The following is a 15,173-nucleotide window of genomic DNA, read 5'->3' as shown; positions in this document are numbered from 1 at the left end:
TGCTCAAGTTAGAACTCTCCTGTACTTGACTGCCAGGACGCAAAAAACCAGAAGACATGGAAGGAAAAATAGGCATAATAATCACGAACCATCGTAAAGGACGTGACACCCAGATTTCGCCATCCACGGACTACTTGAGCCTTGGATTTAGTCTAATGGTGTTTGTGGGTCTGAACAATTATCTAAGAATTCCATCCTGGCTTCCTATCATCTGTCCATGGAATGGCTATTATTAGTGAACCTGGCACTAATTTTGGAGGGACTCTATATTTAAAATTTTGTGGTAATCTATTTGGGGAAAAAGTTCGACATGGAACTATCAAATAAAACCTCTTCAAGAGTTTCGTGATCGGTATCTGAATAGCCAGTGACGTTACTCGTCTAAACACGATGGCTATTTCCTGATTCCGTATTATGAGACAGTTTTGCGGTGACAATTGCGGAATTCAAGCCCTTGGTAATTATTCCAGGATAGGGAAGGAATTTCTAGCGTACGTATTCATGTACGGCTGGTCTTTCCCAGCAAAGAAGCGAGCGGTGTCTGTCTGTAGAGCGACTACGTACATACGTACACCAACGGATCATTCATTGGTGGCATTTTGAAGAATCAAGCCCTTCAACGATCCTGAGCTATTATCCTGGACATTCATGGAACCAATCAGCCTCGACAAATCATCTGAATGGGGCCTTCTATGTAGAATTGTTTTGAGCGCTCCGTTCTCGTGCGTAGGCGGATACTTCCAATTATTGAAGCGATTTGGAAATGATGAATCTCTGCCTCGAAAGGTTCTTTGCGGTCAACACATAGAATAAGACGACAGCTATCAAGACATCATCTTGCATCGCGGTTGGTTGGTCGTTTGGTTGGTCAATCGGTCGGTTGAGAGAGAGAGAGAAGGACAGACTAGAATGGGATGGATTTCGAGCCTCCAATTACTCATAAGGAGTGATTGAAATGGGGTGGTCCCGTTGTAGTATACTCTTTTCCGAATAATGGAACGAACTGGATGGAGGCGGGTTCTTTACGAAAATGCGGTATGAAATGAGAGGTTTGAGGCTTTCCAGAAATTGATAGCAAAGAAAAAGAAAAGGTTTGAATACAATTTTTTTCAACGACAATCGCCACCCACCGAAAACCTCACATCTACCCAAGAATTCTGGTATCTACCAAAGTACCAGCTCCAATGATCAAAACCATTTCTCCCTGCTTATTTTCCACTGTTTAGTATTTCCATGATGGAATGCTGGGTTCAACAGGAAATGTTTTCCTCTCTTTTTATAAATGACCAGCCTCACTCTACCTACTCTGGGTTATCTGAATTGATTGCTTACCCGAATCACATTAAGGATGAGGTGATCTCAAAATACCCGTTATTTCATCATTAATATTCAGCCTATTTGAAGAGTGCTTCACTAGTGCGCCTTCTGGTCACTTAATTCTCATTAATGGCTCATTTTTTCACTTTGAAGTGTTTGTGGTACTGTATATTTGAATTCTAATGAACATCTAACGTCGTTACCAGATAAAGAACGGGGTGTAAAGCAGGTGATCTTCGATTTCATGATATTTCCGAACGACCGGACCCAAAAATTGTTTACCTCGGATTGGCATCTTGAATTTCTGATGATGATGATGATGATCGTATCTTCATGATGAGAAGCTAGATTTTTTTTTTTTGCAGGTTCATAATGAGTTGAACTACAACGAACAAGATTCATCGTAACTGTTCTTCTTCCAATGCAAATTGAATAGTCCTCAAGGACATTGGTGACCAGCAATCAGCACTTGACTGATGACAAACGCACACAAAGCCAACGAACGAACTGACATCGTACCTGTGAGCTACTATGAGCTAGAGGTGTGCGTCTGTACTAAAAATGTGTTTGTCCAACAACCCTCAACTCTTTTGAACTTTTTTCCACAAAGTTCAACCACCACTTGAATGATCTTTCATCTTTGACTTACCTCATGTTGAAAGTGCGTGTATCCGATGAAAAAACAGCCCTCATTTACACTCAGGTGTGGAAGGAATTGAGATTGAGTGAACGAAATTTGCGGGGAAAATGAAGCAAGGGTAACTGTACAGAGCACAATTGACTCTGAAGTGCTTGGCCCTTTAACTTGGGTCGAAACAAGATCACATCATTACCAAAGCATCCTTCTTTCCCCGGCATTTTTCTTTTCTTCCAAAAGTGTGTACCTACCTACTTGGTGGCCCTTTGATCTGTGCGAGAGCTCCATAATTAGCAAAAGTCACGGCAAGGAATCCGTCACAGTCAAGGTCTGTCTGGCACATTGGCCCCGGCTTCAAATGTCCCTGCAATCTTGACACCACCAACCAACCAACCAAATAACCAGGTACTTTGAGGACAAGCATTAAAGGAAATGATTTTGAAACTCCACACTTCTCCCATGTGTGAGAGTACACATATCTCAATGTGTATCTGTGTGCACTGGTTGGTTCGTTGATTTGTCGTGTAACCTTCAGCACCACCGGCAAAGGACTGCAGCAGTGCTTATCTACGTTATTAATTGGGGTCGACATTTACAAATATTCCGCTAGCAATCATTGTTCAATGTTTAGTAATAACTCAGTCATAAGTCATCTTTTGTTGTTGAACCTGGCGAACCGTTCCTCCAAGAATCCTAACGGACCTACTTAACGATAATCTCGGGTGCTTCAATTTCTGGAGGCAGCGCTTCTTTGAAGATCTCATTCAACGTAAAATTGGTCATAGCTAAGTCTATGTAGTGTGACCTCGTTGAAATCCAATCCAATCACAAAGATGTCCAACCCAATAAGTGGATAGATAGACGGAGGCAACACATAAACAACAAAGATCCGAGTACTTCCAATTAAAGTCCATGTTCATCTCCATGTCAAGGACGGTTCATCGCATTCGCTGGCGATTGGCAACACTTTCATGGACGATCTTGGATTAGGAGTAGTTACATCAACCGAACTCGAGTCCAATAAATACGGGAATGCGTATCAACAACTGGGTTGCAGTCGGTTGGAATGGAGCATCATTGAATGCCTTGCCAAAATGTAATCGCATAGTAATTATGCACGGGTGGATCCAGACAGACTTTGATTGAGTGGTTAGTTGAGCACGAGACAAGAGGGTACCTACAGTTGAGCCCAAACCTATTGGCACTCTTCCACGCAAAACCCGATGATCAAGAGGAATGATTCATCTTTGGCCACTCCAAGGCTTGCCAATAGTATTGTTCTCAATTGTTGCAATCATTTTCGGGTGTAATCGTATCAATTGATACTCGCTCGTTTTATGTCTACGGACTACATATCGATATTGGATGAGTCGGTTTCTGGTTCTTCGCAATGTGAACGCTTTAGATGCATGAAAAGATGGCATTGTCCTGGCATGGGACCAATCCAGATTATCCTCGAAACGATGCGAAATCACGAACTCTAGAGAGACCGAATGGACATTTTGTCCATAGATGTTGTTGATGGAGCAGAGGTGGAGTCTCACGCTACAGACTCGATCTATCCCTTCTTAATGGCATAAATGAACCAACCAACCAACCAACCAGCAAAAAAGGCCCCACTAGCCAGTCAACCAGTCAACCCCAATGAATGCGTCATAGGATTGCAAGAGTCATTGCCTCATTGGCATCACTGGCTTGTCATGAAAGGAAACATGGAGGAGCTATTTAGTGCACGTTTGTCTTGTATCAAGACCAATATTTTTGGGGTGGTATTTCAAGAATGAGAGCCCACGTCTCAACTTCCTCATCACGCGGCTTGTAACCACAACAACATCAACAACAACAATAGCAATAGCGACGACAGCAAATATTTGGTAGATCTGGTCCGGTTTTTTTCTGCAAACCTCATGAAAAAAAGCTAAGTGTGGTCTGAATTATTAACAACTCGAGAAGCGCTTCCCTTTTAGCATTAACATTTAGTGAAAAGCGTGTTCAAGTTGGGATCCCAAACCTTCGCCTTCCTGAAAGTTCACTCACATTTCCTTTCGGATTGGCACAAATACGCCGCTCGTAGGAACAAGTAGAGCCCCAAGTGTCCGTATCTCTGGAATCAACGAGGAAGCTCCATTCATTTCCACCATCACTTTTTTGCCCGCCATTGTACCGGAATGTAGCCACAACTTGGCTTGAACGTCATTGAGCAAGGGAAGGAATGAATTCCTCTCGGATTGATGCGAACACAATCTAGATCTTCCGTAGCGAGCGAGTAGAAGGGAGCACTTGGGTGCATTCGCCCGCCATCCGATGTTCAATTGAGACCGGAACCTCAGGGAATCGTTGAGTTGAGGTAAGTAACCCTGGCAAAAAAGCCCGATTCCTTCATCACATTAGTCTTCAATTTTACGTGTAACAACGAGATTTCGACCACGTGTACTGCCATATATGAAGCATACGCGTACTTTGGGTGGCCAATGAGCAACAACTTCCTAGACATTGGGCTTGGGAAAAGGAATTTCTTTAGGTGAAGTAATGCATGAAAATGAAATCGTAGGAAGAGCGCAAACATCACATTTTGAAGGAAGCTTATCCAAATATGAATGAAACTGATCTTTAAGAGTAGCAAGCATCGTTCACTAATGATGTTTTTACATGATAAGAGCTTCAAGTTGAATCTGAAATGCATGGCTATGTATAGAGTACCTAAATGCAAGTAGAATATTAATTGGATACTTGTTTACTTTGAAGTAAACTGGTTTCCAACGACGATTATGCGTTTTCAAGTTTGAAGGGTTTTAGGAAACTGAAACAATGTAATTCGAATCAATTTGAAATTTTTCCAATGTATTGTCTCACTTCGAAAGCTGGGATTACTTAAAGTTCTGCCTGTTATGTGGTTGATACGTGGGAAAAATGTCGTCGTGATCTTGATCGCCATAAAAAAGATACATTAGATTTCAAAGCGCTTCTCGTCTCATCTAAGATCTCTGATAAGTGAATAGAGTCATTTCTTCTTCAGCACAAAAGCCACAAAACCCTTTTAATTGTTGTTTAATGAAGCTCCTTGACTAACTCTATGATCATACTGCCCTTTCGGGTCTACTTGGCCATGTTTATCTTTTACCTCAACATGAAGATCTGATTTTATAACATTGAGTTCCACTTTTTGCATCGGTTGAAAAAAAACCGTCAATGTTTAGCAACAACAAGGGCGGAACTTCTTGCTTGGTAAATTGTCAGTTCCCTGCGATCACGATATTGCTCTCAAATGTCTCGAATCTTTTTCCCCCTGGGGCCACCCAACATTGCCAGGACGACATCAGCCTAAAACTCCAATCATAGTTGCTGATGCAGGCACGCAATTTTGTCAACCTCCTGGGTCTTAGGCCCTAGGTCCTGGCATAGGGCCTCCGGTAAGCTATCATTGGGTCATTGGTGCGTGCCTGGGTGTGCCTTTGCTTGGAATTTGGGTGGAATGAGGGTACGAGATGTCAATATCGAAAAGCCATTGTCATGCCATGTGTGGAATTTCATCGCCATCATCGGGGCAAGTGTAATTGACTTCTTGAATTTGCGGAAGCACATTTGCTGCGTGTACGCTCGTATGTACAATTTGTTGCTGCCTTCGTCATCGTCGTCGTCGTTGTTGTCCTCGTTGTTTTATAATTTAGAGCCCCGATGTTTGCTGTCATGGCTTTGGGCTCAACTGATTGACCCAAAGTCTCCTTTGGTGATGAGGGCCCTTATCTCCTGGAGCCACTTATTCACTCATACCCTGACACACCTGACACGACAAGGCTCACCACCACCCCAGAAGACCTTTGAATGCCCAAACCAGCAGCCCATCTGTTCGTTCCTCCATCTGTATGTACCAACTTATCAAGTTTCGTGCTTTAATTATGATTTGCAGCGTTGGAGATACCGCAATAAAGCTCGAATGAGAAAGAATCGAGTGTAGAGCAGTGGGCCTCTGGCATGTTTTGTTTGGCCATCCAGGAAGGGCATGAGGTGCTGGAGTTAAATGTTTCACATCCCTTCCAGCTCCTCCAGGATGCGGCTCAAGATTCAAGTGTTTCATTGACATCGGATGGAGTGCAAGAGGCGTCTTGAGTTGCGATTGAAGGAACGAAGAACGTACGAGAACGATCGAGCCAAGGACTCGAAGCTCGTTCGAACTTCCAAGAAGGGAAGACAAGTAATGACTTCAAATGGTGCGAGGGGATGAACGGACTAAACTTAGGAAATGATCTTAGCATTATTTATTAAAATTCACTATTTCAGCCTCAATCAACAATGGTTTTTTCATTGGATTGATAAAAAGGCTGAAAATCAATTTGATTGTCAATCAGGGGAAACTACGAAGTTCAAAGTAAATAACAAAGAGGAACTCAATACTTTAGGCCATGATTTTTTTAAAATTATGAATGTCAGGACCCAAGGCACCGGATTCCTGGGTTGTTGGGAGGACATTCGCATTTGTTTGGTGCGAATTTTTCATTTCTGTTTGGACTTGTCCTCGTAAGTGATTGCCCGAATGGGGTAGAAGACTGAGCATTAAAATTCGGAGGACGAAATTGCCCACCAAAGGGACGAACGTCCATGGTAAAAAAAACCCTTCCAGTATTGAGAATGATAAGTTATCGTCCTAATGGGCTTCACATAGGATAAATGGAGGAAAATTGCCCAAAATTGAATTAATGTCCATGTTTTGCCATGAATCTCTTGAGTAAGAACGCACAATAGAAACGACCCTGTGTGTGTGTGTATGTTTGAGAGCCTGAATGAATTTGGCCACTTTTTCTGCCAATTACCACAGAAAATGCAAATTCCTCCTTACTCTTGCCTACACAATCTTTCGGTCTTTCTTATAAATCAATATCTCATATTGAGGGTTGGGCTCATAATCGGTGTTTTAATTGCTGCCAAAATGTCGTTCCAGTTGGAGAGATGACTCTCCAAACGAGTCTTTCAAACCTCCACCTCAATTCGAAATTGGTCTTTGTCTTTTGGAACAACTCCTCATCCATCCTACCTACTGCCTCTCCTTCTTCTGCAACTCCACTATCGATCTTTGGGATCATAGCGGGCTGATTTGTGAACCAGTTGGAGAAAAAAGCAAGAGGCACTCTCCGCTCATTCGGGGTGTCTCAAAAGCTTCCGGGACCTTTTTTATCAAATGAGTGAGTAATGGCTCAAAATCTTAAAAACTCCGTTGGGAAAACCATGAACTTCAGGTCCATTTCCCTTTGTTCCTTGGTCAAGTGCTCCATATAGATAAAATAGCTGTGTGTGTGCCGCAGGGTTGCAACCTCTCGTCTCTCAGAGGTACGCGCGTAGCTTCCAGAGCAAGAACATTTCATCCGCAGAGGGGACCTGGCAAGAGTTGAGGATCTTTCAAACACCCTGGATTGCAAAAGCCCGCAGGCCTTGGTGATCTTGAACAAATGTCCTCATTCTCTGCACTAATCTTTCGTGTGACATGGCGAGAGCCAACCCTTTTCAATCTGGGCATCCTTCATTCTCATCTTCACCCACTGTAAAGTCTCCAATTCTATCGAACTCCGTCCACCTCAATGGGTTATGAAACGTGGGAAAGGTAGTATTTCATCTCAGTGATGGTGCATGATTGTTCGCGTACTTCGGATCGTACATAACGGCCCATGTGTTTGGACACACCTTTGTGAGGTGGGAGGAATTTTATGCAGTCAGACAAGTTGACGTGGACGTGGGCGGCAAAATGGCAACAACATTCGATTATTGCACTCACCAAGAACACCACGAGCACCTTTCTTTGTGGATTCAGAAGTAAAGAACACCATTCGGGGGAGGCAAATCGGGCAATGCATGGCGGCACAATCAAGGAGTGGATTTGATAACTGATAAGCACAAATCGGCGATTAGTTCGGGGAGGGACTGCGGCACATTACACGCCCAGGTACATGTTACTCATTTCTTGAAGATGATTACGATTACATGAGCACCAACATGGTTCGTAATCTCAAATTTCAGATGGAGCAATGACTCAAAATTATTCATTGATCTCCTCATTTTTGGAAGCTGACCAACCACACCTCTCAGCTAATTGCAGATCTAATCTGAAGAGGTTGTTGGTGTTAGTTCGAACTAGGATTTGTATGTGTTGATTGATAAAGTTGTTGAACCGTCGAATCGAAAAGAGTCACATTCGTCAGTGGAAGAAAATCAATCCACAAGACGTAAACAATTAGGCAAACTATCTGAAAGAAACTGGTTTGGGTGATGTCATCTGTTTTGCTTCAGATGGCTTCAAATCATGTGGGACGAAAATTTGACACTTTTTGCTCATTGTGACTGAACAAAAAGTGGTGTTACTTCTAGATGAGCTATAACTCGGGAAATAATGAGGGGTGGGGAGGCTCCGGAGATAACGAAAAGTAATTTCAAGTCCAAATTTTATAGTTATAGTGAACACCTAAAACTTCTCTCGTTCAGCGAGAAGTGATCAAGATTGCCAAATTGGCTCCAATGGCCTTTTGTTCTTGACCATCACTCAATCATGTTTCAAGCTCAGATATTGATTGCATGTTCGCATCCATTAAGGACCTGAACGATTAGAGAAGCGATATGTGCCTGAATTGACCAACCAGGTGTCATATATCTATCGCTAGGACTCTCTTGATTAAGCTCTCTATGACTTATGTAACTAAAACGGCACACTTTTTGTCGTTGATCCGAGAGGGTTTGTAGCATAAAACCATTGGCAAACTGAAATTGATGGACGAGCTTCAACTTGGGTTGGTTACTCGAAGACTCATGTCGTATTTGTTTCATTCTTGTGCAGCTTGAGTGCTCTCCTTGACAAAGACATTTGCACATTTGTCCCTTTTAAGCAGAAGTCACAAGTGGATAAGGGTCGTTGTTCGATAATGAATGTACGACGACGTTAACACGTTCGAGCTAAACAAAGAGCAAATCCTCGTCATCCCAATTGAACGTTGAAGCCGTTGAAACCCTCGCGAGGTCTGCATACTGTATGTCAGTAAGATATGTTCTACGTCAAAAAATCCAACAGGAATCAGAGAGATGTAGACGAGGTTCTCGAGATTCAGGGCCAAGGGCGAAATAAGTGTCAAGAACAAGTCTTCGTGCCACAATAGAGGGATCGAAATGCGTCAGTGAGAACAAAGATTCGACTTATTTGCCATGATGGCTGGCTGGCTGGCCGACTGACTGACTGGCTGACTGGGTTTGCCTGGCCTGACTGGCGACGACGGTTGGAGCCCTCTCGGAGTGAATCTCCGATTTGGAATTATCGACGCAGCAGACTACCTAATTTGGCAATAACAGCCCACCCTCGATTACAGAATACAGAAGCAGATAGACTACTCCGCAAAGCCAATCGGTATGAAGGTCAGCCAGACTGGCAAAGGATTTCACAAATCTCGCCGCCAAAATGATTCACACCCATTGCGTTATTTGTTTTATGTCCTAAAACAGGTTAATTTGTCGGAGCCCAAGCAAAATGTTCTCCACATTTTTGCGCCAAATGAAGAAAGTGGAGCAGAGTGATCTAAAAGGCAAGGCGAGCAAGGCATGTCTTTTCTCCCCAGATGTCGTGTGTTCAAATCCTACACTTGGAAGTCAACGTATTTAAATGAGGAGAAATGGTGTAGTAGTAACTAGCGTTGTTCCCCAACAAGGTAGAGGTCTCCGGTTCGCTTCTCCTCCTCGACCTTTCTTCAGGATATTTTTAGACGCTAGCCACATGTATAGACCAAAGAACCCATCTGATCCTGGACAAAAATCAAGACTGCATTATCGCTGGCTTCGATAGCCGCCAAGGATCACCCTCGAACCAATTCAAAAACCGAGAAATTGTCAGCAAACGAGTTGTGACTGCACTTGACTGTCGCAAAAACCATTGGTGATGTTATTGTCGAGCAGTACGAATTCGGCATCGATTTGGTGAATTACGTTATTCTCAGGTCGCTATGACTGTATTTCAATTTGAGCTCGATCGAACGACTAAGTCAAAAGTTATGTCCTCTCAAAATGGTGCTCATAACAGGGCACAGAATGAATGAGCTCGCCATCTCATGGTAATTGATTACCACAAGAGGGCTGATTCATTCATCCCATGTCGAGTTATTCGTTGCGCTATAAGAGGGCATAATTTTGATCGAGAAGAAAATTAAGATATGTCATTGCTGTGACCAGCAGTCAACATCATTTGAAGTACGTGTAAAAGGCAATTCGCTCACTCACTTGAAGAAGTTAATTTTGAACGCTATCATCCCTGTCCATATTCCAGAAGTCTGTGGTTGTTCGCAGTTTGCCATAATATTGATTGTCCTTGCACATGTCCAGCGTTTTATACTAAAGGCATGAACTTAACTAAAGCAGTCAAACCGAATTTGATGTTGTTGTAATGAAAGTCAGGTTTGGTTAAGTGAATAGAATGTGCATTGTTCCGTTTACCTGCAATTGTTTTTACTGCCTATCAGAGTCATCAAGTTGAAATTTTACTTTTCATTCTTCTTTTAAAACTGGATTAGTTTATTTTTAGCAAATTTCAGTTTTAAAGCTCACTTTGCATTGTAAGGTTTCAGAGAATATTTTTTCCTCATGACCACCGTTAATGAGTATTTTATTGTTTGAGATGGAGGTTTCAAGCATTTTTTTATCGTCTCTATTCACAATCCTCATCGCTAAAGTTAGATTACTAACACCTTTTTTATACATTTTCTTCATATGTTATTGCGAGGGCGAAACCTCATTGAATCTCACATTTGAGTGAATGCGTACAGGCATTGACTATGACGTAAGTTGGTTGGTTGATCCTATGGCGGACATCAGGGTGGGAAATTTTGGGGATCAGCTTGACGTTTGGACACCAAGTGGACAAAAGTGTCCAAAAGCGGGCACAAGGTTTTCAAAAGTAAGTACAATTGCCCCAAAGGTGGGTAGACAAGCAATAACTTCTGAACCCTAATTCATGTAACATTTTTGACTAATCTATATATTAACCAACAAATGGAATCAATGATTGAAGAAATGTTAACTTTGTGGATATACTGTACATATACATTAACTAGCAACTAATCTTTGTAGAAATCATTTCACTAATGCTTGTAATTTGATGATTTTAATAAACTATATTGATAAAATGCAGCATTGTAAATTTAAACAAATACCATTTGTCTAAGTTAATGAGAACATTAATGCATTCTGAATGTTAAGAAGTTAAAGCCAAGCTACAATCAGGGCGTCTATTAGCTGGCAATTTTTACTAAAAATTGACCTTATTTTTGCACTCTTTTGGACAAGGGTGGAAGAAAGTGTCCAAAAATGAAACGACCACCCTTTAATGATGGTACATGCCGACTTTTATGTGTTGAGTTGTAAGTCATACGAGGTCTGGTCATGATTTCACATAGTTTTGGAGTCTCATAATTGCTCTGTTTAGTTTCACAAATGAGGGACAAAGATTGGACCAAAACGAAACAGAAGGACTTTTTTGCCAATAGGTAGCTTAAGTGGATATAGACAATATGGAGAATGCTAATTTTCACACAGAGGTTGCAGTAGACTAGTTTATTTTCAGATTACGAGGTGATCCTCCTGTAAATGCATGTAGTACTATCAAGATCCTTATGGATCTGATGTCCTTTAGCGTCCTTTAACAATCCTGATCCTATTAGAGGAGCAAATGCCATTGAGAGAATGTCAATCCAAATTTGACGAGCGAAAAGACCTGAGTGATGGTGAAGTTAGTTAGGTTGCGTGACTACTCCTAACTTGTTACGTTTTACTCCCTAACTTGGATTGTTTTTCGCTTTAAAACAAAATAGATATTTGAAACAACAGAGCTATGGCTTTACATCCATCGTCTCGCAATAGTTTGTTGATGTACTTGGCTACTGAACTAGAAAAGACCCAAATGATCTGGCTAGCAGAGTGAAAATGGTTCCAATGTTCATTGTAGCAGAACGCAGCTATTTCCCGAATACAGCGGACAACCTGTTTCATTTGCGTACGAGCTAACCCCCCCTAAGGTCTAGCAAACTCAGCGTTTCGTCCTGCTTTCATTCATTGAGCGCAAGCGCAGAGAACCGTATTCTTGGGAACCATCCTTCATTCCTTCCTCCTGCTTGCTTCCGGGCCTTCCTTCCTCCATGTATTCATTCTTTGGATCTCTTCTGTAAGGTTCGCTAAGGTCGTTTCTATTGGCATTGTTACAAAATGCAAGGTAGGAACAAAAGCGACAGCTGGCGGTCTTTTCTGGCCTCTATCACAAACCATATATCTTATAACCTTTATTTGCGACTCAAGATCAGGTCAATTTGCGCCCAAGAGGCTCGCAGGAGATAGATAATAATATCAAAATTGATTGTGCCTGAGGACTCAAGTTCAAAGGACATCACAACATGTTCCAAGTTGTGACCCTAGTTTAGGACAAAAAAAAGTAACATGGGGATTCTTTTCGGAACGGCATACGAGGGACTAGATTTTGTTGCAAAGACATTAAAACTACCAATTAAAGAAAGAAATTTTGCTAATTTTCGGATCCACCATCCAAAAATTACTTCCCTTCGTTCCCTCTAATAGTTAACGGACGGGAAGCCGAGGTCATTAAAAGGACATTAATGGAAACTTGAGCAAACAAAAGTATAATCGTATGAGGGCATTTTTAAAAAGTTCCAGAGACCGACAGCAACAAGTTTGCTTCTGGTCACATGTTCATTTTTCGCTCAAAAAGTACATGATATGCTTTCATGCAACCTTTGAAGCATTTAGGCCAATATCTTATTGATCCTTCCTTTCGTTTGGGCCCTTGGAAGTTCTATGGAGGGCCCTGTGGGACACCCATAATGTCAAGTTGAATGTTCCACAGGGTTCCATATTTGGTCCTCTCCTTTTCATAAACTTCAAATCTACATTTGGGTAGGTGAGATATAATATGACTTTGAAGGGCATGAAATTCCGCTCAATGACCTTAGGGTCAACACGCCTTTGAACACTCCATTCTTAGATAACGGAGGTTTAAAAATGTTGCACAGGTTCGTCGATGAAGGATTGAGGGGTTTCAAGGTAATGGAAAGTTTAATGAGCCTTTTATAGTTGAAGGTAGGAAAAGTTTTTGAACATATTGAACGCTTAAGACCAGAGATTATGCCTGAGGGTGAGAGCCTCAGTTCAAGGATATCACAACAGGTATGACGATGCTAATTCGCTTCAAGTAAATTGTTCCGCCACGTCTTGAATAAATAGGGTCCCCTTATATTATAAAAGATCGGACAGGTTCAGATATGTTTTACATGGAACATTGCGGAAATGAGAGAGCTTTTGTTTTGAGAGAGAATGGAAATGTTGGGATTGAACAGGATTCAATTAAGGTACGAAAGGTATTTGAAGGTATGTGTTATCAAACGCATTCACGAGCTTTGTCCCAACCCAGGTTTTAGGCCGATTGTGGGGACCAAAGAAGCTTGACTTATACTTGAAGAGCACCCTCAGGCCCTCAATATTCAGGTTAGTTAGAACAATGAAGTCCTCCTCTCTTGTTTTTGTTTCTCGGGCTCCTCCTTTGTTAAACTTGCTTCCCTCTAAGATTCGTTTCGGATACGTAGACGTTGGTTGATTCCTTCGTAATTTTTATGATTATCATTTTGTTTTAGCAACTTTCCATTTTTGCCTGCTGTGTTCACTTCTTCTATAATATGCCTTGCACTAACAATGTAAATTGACCAAATTGACAAAGATTTGGACAATAACCCTTAGGATGAAAATTGGCCACTCAAATTTGAGTCCGTGTATTGCATTCGTCTTCTACTTTCAGCTCAATCAGGCGACTGGGTCAAATGTTATGCTCTCAAAGCACAGTTCATAAGATTACATTGTTCATAAAACTATTGAACCATCACAAGAGGGAGCAGCTCATTCATTCCATGTCGGGTTAATTTTGGAGCTTTGAGAGGAACACTTCTTGATCCCGTCGCTCGCTCGAGCTGAAATTTGAAATACGTAAGCGTAACGACCCGAGGCTTCACTTATTTAAAGTTGAACATTATGCGCACATATGAGTCCGCAATGTCGATTCTCGTGCCTAGCCTCCACGTCCATATTTCTCCAGTTCATGATTTGGAGCCATGTTGAGGAAAAGGGCGTTTGTTATGAAACAGTTTGTAAACTATGGTCGTATCCCAACTACATGACACTTTAATTGCATGGCTCACCGCCAGGGGCCCTCCGGTCTTTGCTATTCGTCCGGTTCATTCACGCCCCCAAGTCCAGTTTCCCCGAGGATCGCTGCTCAGTCGTTGTCTTTTGTTCTTCCTCAATGAACGACTAACAAGTGGTAGGAGCGCGGGACCGCCATCCTCCGGCCTCGCTCAGGCCAGAGACGTGGGGCCACGACAACCCGATCAGAGTCAGGCTTCCTGCATGGATGAACTAGCGACCCGCCCTGTCCTCCAAAAGTCCTTGTCGGAGGAGTCCTCCTGAGGGGAGGACTGGGCATTGAGCATCGAGGATTGAGAGTGAGGAGCGCGTAAGTAGGCGAGTGTCAGAGCGTTCCACTGGTACGGTCCCAAAGCCAGTTAGTTCCCTCTATGTGACGAGATCGAGTCAGAACCGAGAGCGTACGAGCTCGTACGTTAAGTTCCTGTCTTCGCCATGCCTCGATCCTGGTGGACGGCGAACAAGTGCGCGAAAGCGGTATCGGATTTAAAGTTGCGTTGGCTAGAAGGGTGGTTGGGTGCGAGTAGGCCTCAACGCGAGCCTTTTAAACGACTCAGATTCATGTACAATGTTCGACGAGTCCAGCACCGCCACCGGTCCACCGTCCATTCTTCTGAGACTTTTAAGACGCTCTCGCCCGCCTGGAGCTTCGTCGGCTGGATAAATAGATAGACGGACGGACGAATCAAGTACGAAATCATCAGTCCGACCACGACGAGAGTCCTGTCAGTGATGATCAAGAGGATCGGGAGAGGACTCACTGACTGACTGACTGACTGACTGACTGAGAAACTTACTCACTCGCTCACTCACTCATCCACATAAGGTACAAAAGAACGAGAACCAGACGAGGAACAAGAAGAGCCCAGAGAACGACAAGAGGAGGACGAAGACGAGGACCAAGAGGAGGAGGAGGAGGAGGCGGAGGCGAAGGCGGTGGAAGAAGTAGAAGAAGAAGAAGAAGAAGAAGAAGAAGAAGAAGAAGAAGAAGAAGAAGAAGAAG

The sequence above is a fragment of the Tigriopus californicus genome, chromosome 6, assembly GCF_007210705.1.
Source record: "Tigriopus californicus strain San Diego chromosome 6, Tcal_SD_v2.1, whole genome shotgun sequence".
Classification (NCBI taxonomy): Eukaryota; Metazoa; Arthropoda; class Copepoda; order Harpacticoida; family Harpacticidae; genus Tigriopus; species Tigriopus californicus.
Note: the sequence above shows the minus strand (reverse complement) of the source record.